We start from the raw sequence: 11,990 nt of genomic DNA on the forward strand, positions 1-11,990 counted from the left end.
CCTAAGAAGACATCTTTATAAAACCTTTTGGACATTTCGTGAGCCATTTTCTTATTCTTTTTGTCTGTTTGAATCACTACACAGAAAACAGCTTTAAAGCTCCGAATACGTTACCTAAACTATTAAACAGCTTTAAAGCTCCGAATACGTTACCTAAACTATTAAACAGCTTTAAAGCTCCGAATACGTTACCTAAACTATTAAACAGCTTCAAAGCTTCGAATATGTTACCTAAACTGTTAAACAGCTTTAAAGCTCCGAATACGTTACCTAAACTATTAAACAGCTTTAGAGCTTCGAATATCTGGTTAATAGTTTAGGTAACGTATTCGGAGCTTTAAAGCAGTTAATAGTTTAGGTAACGTATTCGGAGCTTTAAAGCTGTTTAATAGCTTAGGTAACTTTAAAGCCGGTTAATAGTTTAGGTAACGTATTCGGAGCTTTAAAGCTGGTTAATAGTTTAGGTAACGTATTCGGAGCTTTAAAGCTGTTTAATAGTTTAGGTAACGTATTCGGAGCTTTAAAGCTGTTTAATAGTTTAGGTAACGTATTCGGAGCTTTAAAGCTGTTTAATAGTTTAGGTAACGTATTCGGAGCTTTAAAGGCTCCGAATACGTTACCTAAGCTATTAAACATCTTTAAAGCTCCGAATACGTTACCTAAGCTATTAAACTGCTTTAAAGCTCCGAATACGTTACCTTAGCTATTAAACAGCTTTAAAGCTCCGAATACGTTACCTAAGCTATTAAACGTCCACCTAATATGTTTTTGTAAATAATATATTTCTAGTCGCCTACAAGCTTCTATTCAGTAACTTCAGGTGGATAGATAAATAGATAGACAGAGAAGTAAATAGATTAAAACTAAGCTAAGAATGTTGTTAGTAAAGATCTAAGTTTGTCAGACATTGTGATAAGATATTCTTAATGTACGATTCAGATCTGTTCTACATTCGTTTTAAGACATGATTAAACTGTCGTAACCATGTGTGTGAAGTTTCTAAGTGCAGGAGATTCTAAATGACGGTGGTCTATAGTGTGGCATTACGTCGTGAGGTTAAGAGAGGCCAACTCGTAAGCTTATTTATATTATATTATCTATTGGCTGATATTTTATTAATGTTAATCTAAATAAAACTTTTTATTTGTATAAAAGTTAGTCACACCCGATTTAAACCACCTGTCACCCTCCAACCAACGATATCAATCTCTTTTTTTTTCCTGGTTTGGTTAGTTTGCAATCATGAAGCAATAAAATGCAACTCACTTTTCAATGTGAATTAACTTTCACAAGTAATTAATTGTACTATCATTGTTATTATCACAAAGTTTTTATGCCTGCGGTTACAAATGTCGTATTCCTTGTGACTAACATTCTAATTGACAACTGTAGATTCTGAGAAAAAACAACGATCCAAGTTATTATCATTCATAACTTCCACTCACGATCGTTGCCAGGTAATGACACGATAACTGTTGGCGGGCTATTTGCCCAAAGTTTGCGTGTCTCATTTTGATGAGAATGACTTGTACTCACCTGCCTGGGGTTGAAGCTTAGCTTCGTGCGCCTCGTGATCACGCGGTTAACTGAGGGCCATTCCTACGTGTTCTTTCCCGCCGCACATACCCAATTACGCAGCTTTGGCGCCACATTCATCATGCTGCTTAGTCAAACTCTGAGATATAGCAGCTAAAGGACTCTTCGGGGTAACCTTTATTCTACTCAGACATAAAGATTAGGAGTAAAATTAATGGGGAACTTCTACCTTTCTGGGGTGATGTTTTTACAGAAAACGAGTAATATAAAAAACTGGCTTTTCTGGCTGGGGGAATAAATTGTTGAACTAATTTTATTCCACACAAAAACATCATGTTCTTTGGTTTTACGTCAGAGTTTTAAATTCATGGTTTTAATTACATCATCTTCAACTTTAGTTAGTTAGCCCTTACAGCGTCAAATCTAAGACAAGTGTGACAGAAATAAATTATTATTTTTAAATTAGATAAATTACTAATCTCTTAAACCCATCCAAGTCAAATAGAGTTTTAGCTTTAAACTTCAATTATTCAAAAAAATGTTTAAGTTTTTTTTTCTTATTTCAAGAACCCTAGATTTCCAGCGTTTAGGGCGAACAAGGATAATGTTGAAGCAGCTGAGAAGCTGGGGTTATTGAACTGCAGAAAAATCAATAGGACCGTTCTTTCAGCTGGAAAACGCCATTTGTCTGCATTATAAGGCGCATGTGTAGACGTTCGCATGTCCAATCAGCGTATCGTAATAAACCATGTAGACACCAATGAAAAATTATTCTGTATTCTCTCGATCCCCTGAAATTTACATTTTCTGATATGATTACGATACAGAAGCTATTGAGTAAAACGTGGAATTATTATGATCAAGCTGGTAACCAGAGATTTCTTTAAAAATAAAGTTTTCGCGGATAATTATCATTTCAGGAAATATTCTTCCTATAAATATTTAAACAAGATTATATCAGAATGGAAGGTCTAATTGAAGTTACATAAATGTACTGCTAAAACTTATATTTCTACTGCTAAACTTATATTTCTACTGCTAAAACTTATATTTCTACTGCTAAAACTTATATTTCTACTGCTGAAACTTATATTTTTACTGCTAAAACTTATATTTCTACTGCTAAAACTTATATTTCTACTGCTAAGAAATATAAGTTTCTCGACGACATCAGAATGTCTTTAGTTTTTCACATTTTAATACATTTTTTTCAAGCTTCAACGATTTTAATCACAACGACGTGCTAAAGGACCACCGTGACTTACAATATATATGATCAGTATTACGATTATTAGGAAAGTGTACATTATTTCTTCGCTAATTAAATAGTTATGTTATTAGACATTGAGATACCATGGTGTTTTGGAATGTAAATAAAGTGGCGCGTGCATGTGAAAAGATGTGCTCAAACACTTTATTAACAAAATGTTTCGATCTTGTAACATTGATCTATTGGAAATGTTTGGAGAATTTCATCTTTAACATATAATAAATAAATTGATAAATATAAAGTTTATTTAAAAGAGTCAGAAAAGCAAATGAAGTTTTAAATAGAATATTTTAATATATTATGTAGATTTCAAAAATCTAATGTAATAATAAAGACAGTTTCCTCTAATGTTAGCTACTTAACTAAGTCGGTGATAGAAATAACGAATAATAAAGGTTATATATACCTCACGAAATATTTACGAAGTATGATTTGTGTTTACGATTCTAACTTCAGAATGAATCAGTTATTCACAATGTTTCAGCGATTTAATATTTCGAGGCCTTTGCAAATAAGCTGTCACTTTTACTTCGCTTCTCAGACACAGTAAACTCAAGTACATTAGAAGAATACTCTTGTTCAAACTCAAGTACGTTAGAAAAATAATACACTACTTATAAACACAAATAGAGTAGAAAAATACACTGTCTCTAAACTCAATTACATTAAAAAATACACGGTCTCTAAACTCAAGTACATTAGAAAAATACATTGTTTATACATTCAAATTCATTAGAAAAATACATTGTTTCTACAATCAAATACATTAGAAAAATACACTATCTCCAAACTCAAAACATTAGAATAATACACTGTCTCTAAACACAAATACATTAGAATAACACACTGTCTCTAAACTCAAATACATTAGAATAACACAGTGTCTTTAAACTCAAGTACATTAGAATAACACACTGTCTCTAAACTCAAATACATTAGAATAATACATTGTCTCTAAACTCAAGTACATTAAAATAACACACTGTCTCTAAACTCAAGTACATTAGAATAATACATTGTCTTTAAACTCAAATACATTAGAATAACACACTGTCTCTAAACTCAAATACATTAGAAAAATACATTGTCTCTAAACTCAAGAACATTAGAATAATACATTGTCTTTAAACTCAAGTACATTAGAATAACACACTGTCTCTAAACTCAAGTACATTAGAATAATACATTGTCTTTAAACTCAAGTACATTAGAATAACACACTGTCTCTAAACTCAAATACATTAGAAAAATACATTGTCTTTAAACTCAAGTACATTAGAATAACACACTGTCTCTAAACTCAAGTACATTAGAAGAATACACTGTCTTTAAACTCAAGTATATTAGAATAATACATTGTCTTTAAACTCAAGTACATTAGGTCAAATTGTTTTCAAACCTTTATCGAGGTCCAGTATTTTTCTCATTATTTCCATCACCACAGTTTATAGTGCTTTATAATTTAATTAACAGTTTCCCTGTTCTTACTTTGGTGGTATTAGTCTTATTACTGAAGTCATTTGTTGTTTCCTTAGATATTACATGTTTATTTACAAAACATTATTTTTCTTGCAGGTTTCAATACTGATGGTTAATCGTTTGAACATTATATTTCTAAGAAACTGAGAAGGTCCTTACAAAGGTTTGTTTCAATAATATAGAACACGAAAACATTGTAGTAATTATTCAGTTTCTCATCTGTAAAACATCCGTACTCTTTCAGTAATATCATACGAAGACTTTCTTCTACACAGTTTCAAGTTTACTATTTGTAAGATTTGGTCTAATTGTTTAGCAATAAACATTATAACTATGGTACAGATCTCACAAACTTTACATTATACAGTAGTCTTTACGTCCAAATGCAACGAATTGGTTCTGAGAATAAAACATACACATATCACCCTTATCAAAATGAAGTGAGAGGATAAAGATAAACATGGACTAGTTTAAAATTATATATATATAACTTTATATATATATTAGTAAAGAAACATTGTCAATACAGACGTTTACCTATACAATGACTTTGAAACGTGAAATAATTCAGGATATTCACTCACGACTTGTGATTGCAATAAGCGTTGAAAGTGGTACCAGTATTTTTCATAATATTTAATTATATCCGTCATAACACATTATTATATATTTAACACTACATACCGCCATATTCATCATAACGATTATAATGTGGTTGAAATACTATTATTATACACTCTTCTAACTCTTGAAAACTCCTAAGGCCCTATATTAGGAATTTAATGCTAAAACTACAATAGGCCTAACATAATATCTTATAACTAATATAATAAATTATATCCTGTTTCTCCAACAATTCATGTAACTAAATTGATCATGACCGAAAAACGAAGAAACATATTACTCTTTTTTTCATGTACACTTCATAATTATTAGGATTTGAATGTAAAACATGATAATTATGTTCATCATGATGTTTAATTTAAATAAAAAGTGCTTTCAAATCAGCAGTGAGACAACAGCACTTCTCCATATTCCAAATTAAGCACTCCGTATTAATATAAAGCACACTTTCTTTTCTTTACTACCAACAGGAATATAAAACTTTAATCTTTCCGTTAAAATCTACGAACAGAATAGTAAGAAACAATGAAAGCTACTGATCTAACATATTCCAAAGATTTAGAAAAGAATATTAAGTATGGAAGGAAGAATTTTGATCATTTAATAATCAAAACAACTCAGGCATCATCAATGTTTGTTAAGTTACAAATTTGTTGAGTACATTCACTGTTTATTACTGTTTTAGTAGACCTTTGATAAAAGTTTTGATATAGGTAATTGTGCGTAACGAGCAAAATGTTTCAAAATTATTTGCTATTCATTCAGTAAATGATTTAGGCAATTGAAGACTAAGCTATCACAAAAACACATTTAAATATGACTATTTAAGCATTTGAGGAAACTTTCTGAAACAAATAATATTCGAAAATGTTTAAGTTTTATTATAATTATTAAAATATTTTATTCTGACTTTAGAAAAAATAAATATATAAAAGAAAAAATTGAATGTTTGAATGCCGGATTTTATATCAGTATAAACTAAAATTCATTGAAATAAGAAAAACGCCCAAATTCTTCCCGAACTATTGTTTTTGAAAGTGCTTTTTTCTATAAATTATGGTTTTTCTGTTCGAAAACTGTAATTGGAGTAAAACATAATTATGTTACGGTATTGAACGACAAAAGCTAACACCACAGTGGTAACCTATAAGTTATATATTCGTAATAAAATTCACGCTTGCTTGCACATTTTATTTTTTCGCGTTCCTCTTAATTTGGCCAAATCATATTTGAAATCAGAGGTTTGTAAAAATGTTATTTTTTTTGTTTCCCACAAGTCACTTCACAAGATTCTAAGAGACAATGGAAAAGAACACGTGCAACCAAGCGTGATTTTTACCACAAATACTAAGTACAGTTGTGTTTACGATTAAAACACATACTTTTGTTTAAGATATCATTTGAACCAGCTGTTAGGTTTAGGCTTTCTTTATTGGTATCTGTTTATAGCTGATCTATTTTATTCAATAATTAGATCTTCGTAATCTTATATAGCAATATTACTAACTTTTTGTACGCCTAAAAATTCATAAAACATACTTGTGTAAAATAACTTTTGAGTAATTATCCATGTCTTGTGAAAACTTCTACAGAGAATTTAGATAGTGTGCTGAAAATTTAAGTTAATCCATGCAGTTCTTCGGTATGAAAAATATCGACAACTTGGAGTGATAAATGTTGTAATTATATTGAGTTAACAATGTTTATTTGTTTGTTTCATGAAACGTTCTCTCTAGAACTTTAACTTTATTCTCTGCATCAGATATGTTTGTTATTCGTATTTATTTGTCGTTAATTAAGCTGATGAGCAACCAAAACCATTAGAAAGTTCTCCTTGATGTGACTTCCGTAACATAATATGAAATGTTTAGAAAATTTACATTAAGTAAATCAGATTCATGGGACTTTGTAGAATATTATATTGTTTCTATTTACTCTCAAAGTATCAATAACTCTTTATGAGTAGTTACTATATTTTAAACAATGGTCTTCTTAATATATCAATAATGATATAGATTATTGTTTGGTAACATTTAAAACAAAGTATCAATAATTCTTTATCAGTAGTTACTATATTTTAAACAATGGTCTTCTCAATATATCAATAATGATATAAACTATTGTTTGGTAACATTTAAAACAAAGTATCGATAATTCTTTGTTAAATAAAGGTCTTCTCAAGATATCAATAATGATATAAACTATTGTTTGGTAACATTTAAAACAAAGTATCAATAATTCTTTATGAGTAGTTACTATATTTTAAACAATGGTCTTCTCAAGATATCAATAATGATATACACTATTGTTTGGTAACATTTAAAACAAAGTATAAATAATTATTTTTTAAATAAAGGTCTTCTCAAGATATCAATAATGATATAAACTATTGTTTGGTAGCATTTAAAACAAAGTATCAATAATTCTTTGTTAAATAAAGGTCTTCTCAAGATATCAATACTGATATAAACTATTGTTTGGTAGCATTTAAAACAAAGTATCAATAATTCTTTGTTAAATAAAGGTCTTCTCAAGATATCAATACTGATATAAACTATTGTTTGGTAGCATTTAAACAATTAAAAGTGACATTTTCTAATGTATTGTATCAGTGACCAAAATTGTCAATGTTCTTTAGTTTACTGACGTACAATAAATTAGAAACAAAACTTCACATCCTTCTCTTCTAAAAATGTAAAGTTCATAATGAAATAATAATAATTAATAATTTATTAATAATGAAATAATAATAATGTCATTTATTAACCATTTATTGAGTCTAAGACAAAATGTTTGAACACATAATGTAAAACCAAAATTAAAGTTAACATCTGAAAACTTTGCACATAAAATGGATCTCGTGGATGTCTCGTTTCTATATGTTAAAATGCTATAATGTTTTGTTTCTGATCACGTTAATTCAGAGTTCTGATGTATAAAAATCAATTATCAGCAAGATCACTCTTCTAAAGATCAACAAAATTTACAATAAAGAATGTCATTTAAGTTAGGTAAAAAGAAAGTTTGTGTATTAATCTTTCTTATTTTACTAAATAGACATGCTCATTTACAAAAGTTTAACAATGAAAAACTTTTATTTATATTGTTATAACTATAAACATCTTTGAACCTCCACTCTTACTTAGACTAAGTTAATTCATAAAAAAATCTTCAAACGAATTTTCTGGTTGTGAGAGGTTTCCACTATATATATAATAAATCCCGTAATGTATCCCATGCTCTCACTAATATATCGTATCTTTTAACGTGGGCTATCTGGCCACCGCGGGGTGTTAGCGTTGTATGTCCGTAAACTTACGGCTGACCTACCTGGGGACATCATGTCTTCAAGAAATGAAACATTTATGTTCCAAACTTAATGACCTATCATTCGACTTTATAAGAGGTGTCGTGCGATAAGAGAGAACTGAGCAAAAAATATGTATACATTTTCAACTGTCGGAGCTCCCACTATTGCTAAAATTTAACGATTTCCTTTAAAAGACTATAATGTTTTCATGAGAGTTAAGATGTTAAACAGACGTCTTTTACTTTTGTAATTTTTTATGTTTATCTACGTAAGTCAAGATTTTTATTTAACCATACAACACTGATTGACTTTCACTTCCTATTCTGATATACTGTATAAAGTCTCGTACCACAAGAAACGTGAACATTATGCTTCTAAAAGTTATTAACATATTGACGATCCTTAGCTATAATTAACCTATTGACGATCCTTAGCTATTATTAACCTATTGACGATCCTTAGCTATAATTAACCTATTGACGATCCTTAGTTATCATTAACATATTGACGATCCTTAGCTATTATTAACCTATTGACGATCCTTAGCTATAATTAACCTATTGACGATCCTTAGCTATTATTTACCTATTGACGATCCTTAGCTATTATTTACCTATTGACGATCCTTAGCTATAATTAACCTATTGACGATCCTTAGCTATTATTAACCTATTGACGATCCTTAGCTATAATTAACCTATTGACGATCCTTAGCTATTATTAACCTATTGACGATCCTTAGCTATTATTTACCTATTGACGATATTTAGTTATTATTAACATATTGACGATCTTTAGTTATTATTAACCTGTTGACGATCCTTAGCTATAATTAACCTATTGACGATCCTTAGCTATTATTTACCTATTGACGATCCTTAGCTATTATTAACATATTGACGATCCTTAGCTATAATTAACCTGTTGACGATCCTTAGCTATAATTAACCTATTGACGATCCTTAGCTATTATTTACCTATTGACGATACGTAGTTTTGTTCTGTTCTATCAACTCGTTAGTTAAAAATCTTCAGTCAGTAACGTTTAGAACCTTTAAGCTCTCACTAGGTTGACTCTATCTGATAGAAACATGAAAACTGATACATATGAATTTGAATTGTACATCATCATGTTTACAAACATTTCATGTCGTACAACAACTACTAACAACGTTATTATTTGTTACTGTAAACAAACGTTAGTACATATGTATTCACAAAAGTGTATATTATAAGAAATATTTCTAAAGTTATAAACAAAATGTGAGTAAGTTAGCTATTTATGTTCACTGCTGCTAATTTTCCGTTATAATTTGTTTACATCCTTTTTTTTCTATCTCTCGTTTTCGACTTCTTGAAAGCTGTTTTAAGAGAACTAACTACGTAAAAATATTTTCGGTCAGATATTTTTAGCAGATAGACCTCTAATGGAAGATTTTTAATGATTGTTTTTTATCTGAGTCGAAATATGATTTAGTTGTGGTAAAAGAAAAATATATCAGGAAGACAAAAATAAACTTAGAATAAAGAGGAGAAAATCTGTGTTAGTGATAGTATTTACAATTAAGGAGTATTATCCTCAGAGATCACGTGTTTATAACTATGTGTGTCTTGTAGTATAGTTAGTAACTGTATTATCCTCGGAGATCACGTGTTTATAACTATGTGTGTTGTAGTATAGTTAATAACTGTATTATCCTCGGAGATCACGTGTATATAACTATGTGTGTCTTAAAGTGTAATTAATAACTGTGTTATCCTCGGAGATCACGTGTTTATAACTCTGTTAGTCTTATAGTGTAGTTAATAACTGTGCTATCCTCGGAGATCACGTGTTTATAACTTTGTGAGTCTTATAGTGTAGTTAGTAGCTAGTGTAGTTAATAACTGTGTTATCCTCGGAGATCACGTGTTTATAACTCTGTGAGTCTTATAGTGTAGTTAATAACTGTGTTATCCTCGGAGATCACGTGTTTATAACTCTGTGTCTCTTGTAGTGTAGTTAATAACTGTGTTATCCTCGGAGATCACGTGTTTATAACTCTGTGAGTCTTATAGTGTAGTTAATAACTGTGTTATCCTCGGAGATCACGTGTTTATAACTTTGTGAGTCTTATAGTGTAGTTAATAACTGTGTTATCCTCGGAGATCACGTGTTTATAACTCTGTGTGTCTTGTAGTATAGTTAATAACTGCATTATCCTCGGAGATCGCGTGTTTATAACTCTGTGTCTCTTAAAGTGTAGTTAATAAGTGTGTTATCCTCGGAGATCACGTGTTTATAACTATGTGTGTCTTAAGACACACAGAGTTATAAACACGTGATCTCCGAGGATAACACAGTTATTAACTACACTTTAAGAGACACAGAGTTATAAACACGTGATCTCCGAGGATAACACAGTTATTAACTACACTTTAAGAGACACAGAGTTATAAACACGTGATCTCCGAGGATAATTGCCTTTAATATGAACCAAAGGAGTCAAGTTGTTTTGTGAACCCACCCATTATCTCTCCTATTTTCAAGAACACTATAGAAAGTAAATGGATTATTTCAACCATAAAAGCTGAACGACTAGGAGTCCTTATTAATTATGTATACAATTTGTATATTCAATAATTACATTTAGAAAATACCATTAAAATTATCTGCTTCACAACCCCCAAAAGGACAAAGTATACCATTTTATGTAAATTTCATCAACACTGACTGTTTATTTCTGGAGTGGATAAAACAGGTTTAATTTTAGAGCACAAAAATTAATATACTAACTCCCACTGAAATACTTCTTCATAAAAACAGCTCCGTCATCAAAGCATTGTTCTATCAGTTACACGGATGAACATATTTTAAACTAAATCATGATAATCACGGTTTTTCTATAATTGTATCAAAATTACAATAGATCAAAGTAACGAACTCTAACAAAAAGTAAGTCTTAGACAAAAAAAAGGGGGGGAGGACTTCGAACTCTCCAAACTGGAGGTAAGTGTAAACCTGAAATGATGTGGGCTAGGCTGCGATTTACTATTCTTTCCACCTGTCGCCCTCACTACGGCTCGTGTTCTAGAACTTTTTTCTAATAATTATTTCAGTACTTAAAGATTATTTCAATTCCTATACAAGCAGTTTATTATATACAATAAATTAAGGATATTCAGCGAATGAAAATACCATTGAATCGTTTAAAACAAAATTATTTTAATATACTGGTTACATTGTCTTTATTCACAAGTCTAGATCTCTACTGAGTGTGTAGGTTTAATCGTGTGTAACAAGTCATTAATCTTGTTAGGTTGAAGGCCACCTAGCTGCAACTGTCCTAAATCCTTCTTGTGGAACAAGGAAGCGTTTTCAGCAACCAACACGATATCACGATAAGATAAGTTTTGGAAATAAAAGTAAATTGAGAGTATACTTTTGGTTTAACTTTTTTAGTTCCTTACACCGGCAAAATTTTACGTTTGGTGATCTTGTGAGTAATAAATGTAGATAATTAGTTTTAAAAAAGTGATGTAATAAAAAAATATCCTTATTTAATATCCCATGAAGCATTGATTTATATGTTTATTTTGAAGACGTCGAAACCGTCATGTTCGCTAAACTGACTAACAGGCAAATCAGTCTGTTGTGTTACAAACATCGCCAATTAAAAACGAACATTTTCTGTATTGTAACTCTCAAAGCTGTGGTCAACACTGGTCAGTTGTTATAATAAATTAAATGATAGAACGAATACTGCCTCCGTATTAAAGGTGAATGGCCGA

At 30.2% G+C, this 11,990-nt stretch overlaps 1 long non-coding RNA gene across 1 annotated transcript in view; it reads left to right on the forward strand.

The window, feature by feature from the left end:
• The window catches only part of LOC111088049, a 58,108-nt gene extending 46,340 nt beyond the window's left edge, over positions 1-11,768 (forward strand). The window contains exons 2-3 of the long non-coding RNA XR_002612670.1: positions 4,382-4,448; positions 11,519-11,768. This is a non-coding gene — a long non-coding RNA (uncharacterized LOC111088049). The remainder of the gene's footprint in view (positions 1-4,381; positions 4,449-11,518) is intronic.
• Positions 11,769-11,990: the final 222 nt, after the last annotated feature.

The sequence above is a fragment of the Limulus polyphemus genome, unplaced genomic scaffold (assembly GCF_000517525.1).
Source record: "Limulus polyphemus unplaced genomic scaffold, Limulus_polyphemus-2.1.2 Scaffold3045, whole genome shotgun sequence".
Classification (NCBI taxonomy): domain Eukaryota; kingdom Metazoa; phylum Arthropoda; class Merostomata; order Xiphosura; family Limulidae; genus Limulus; species Limulus polyphemus.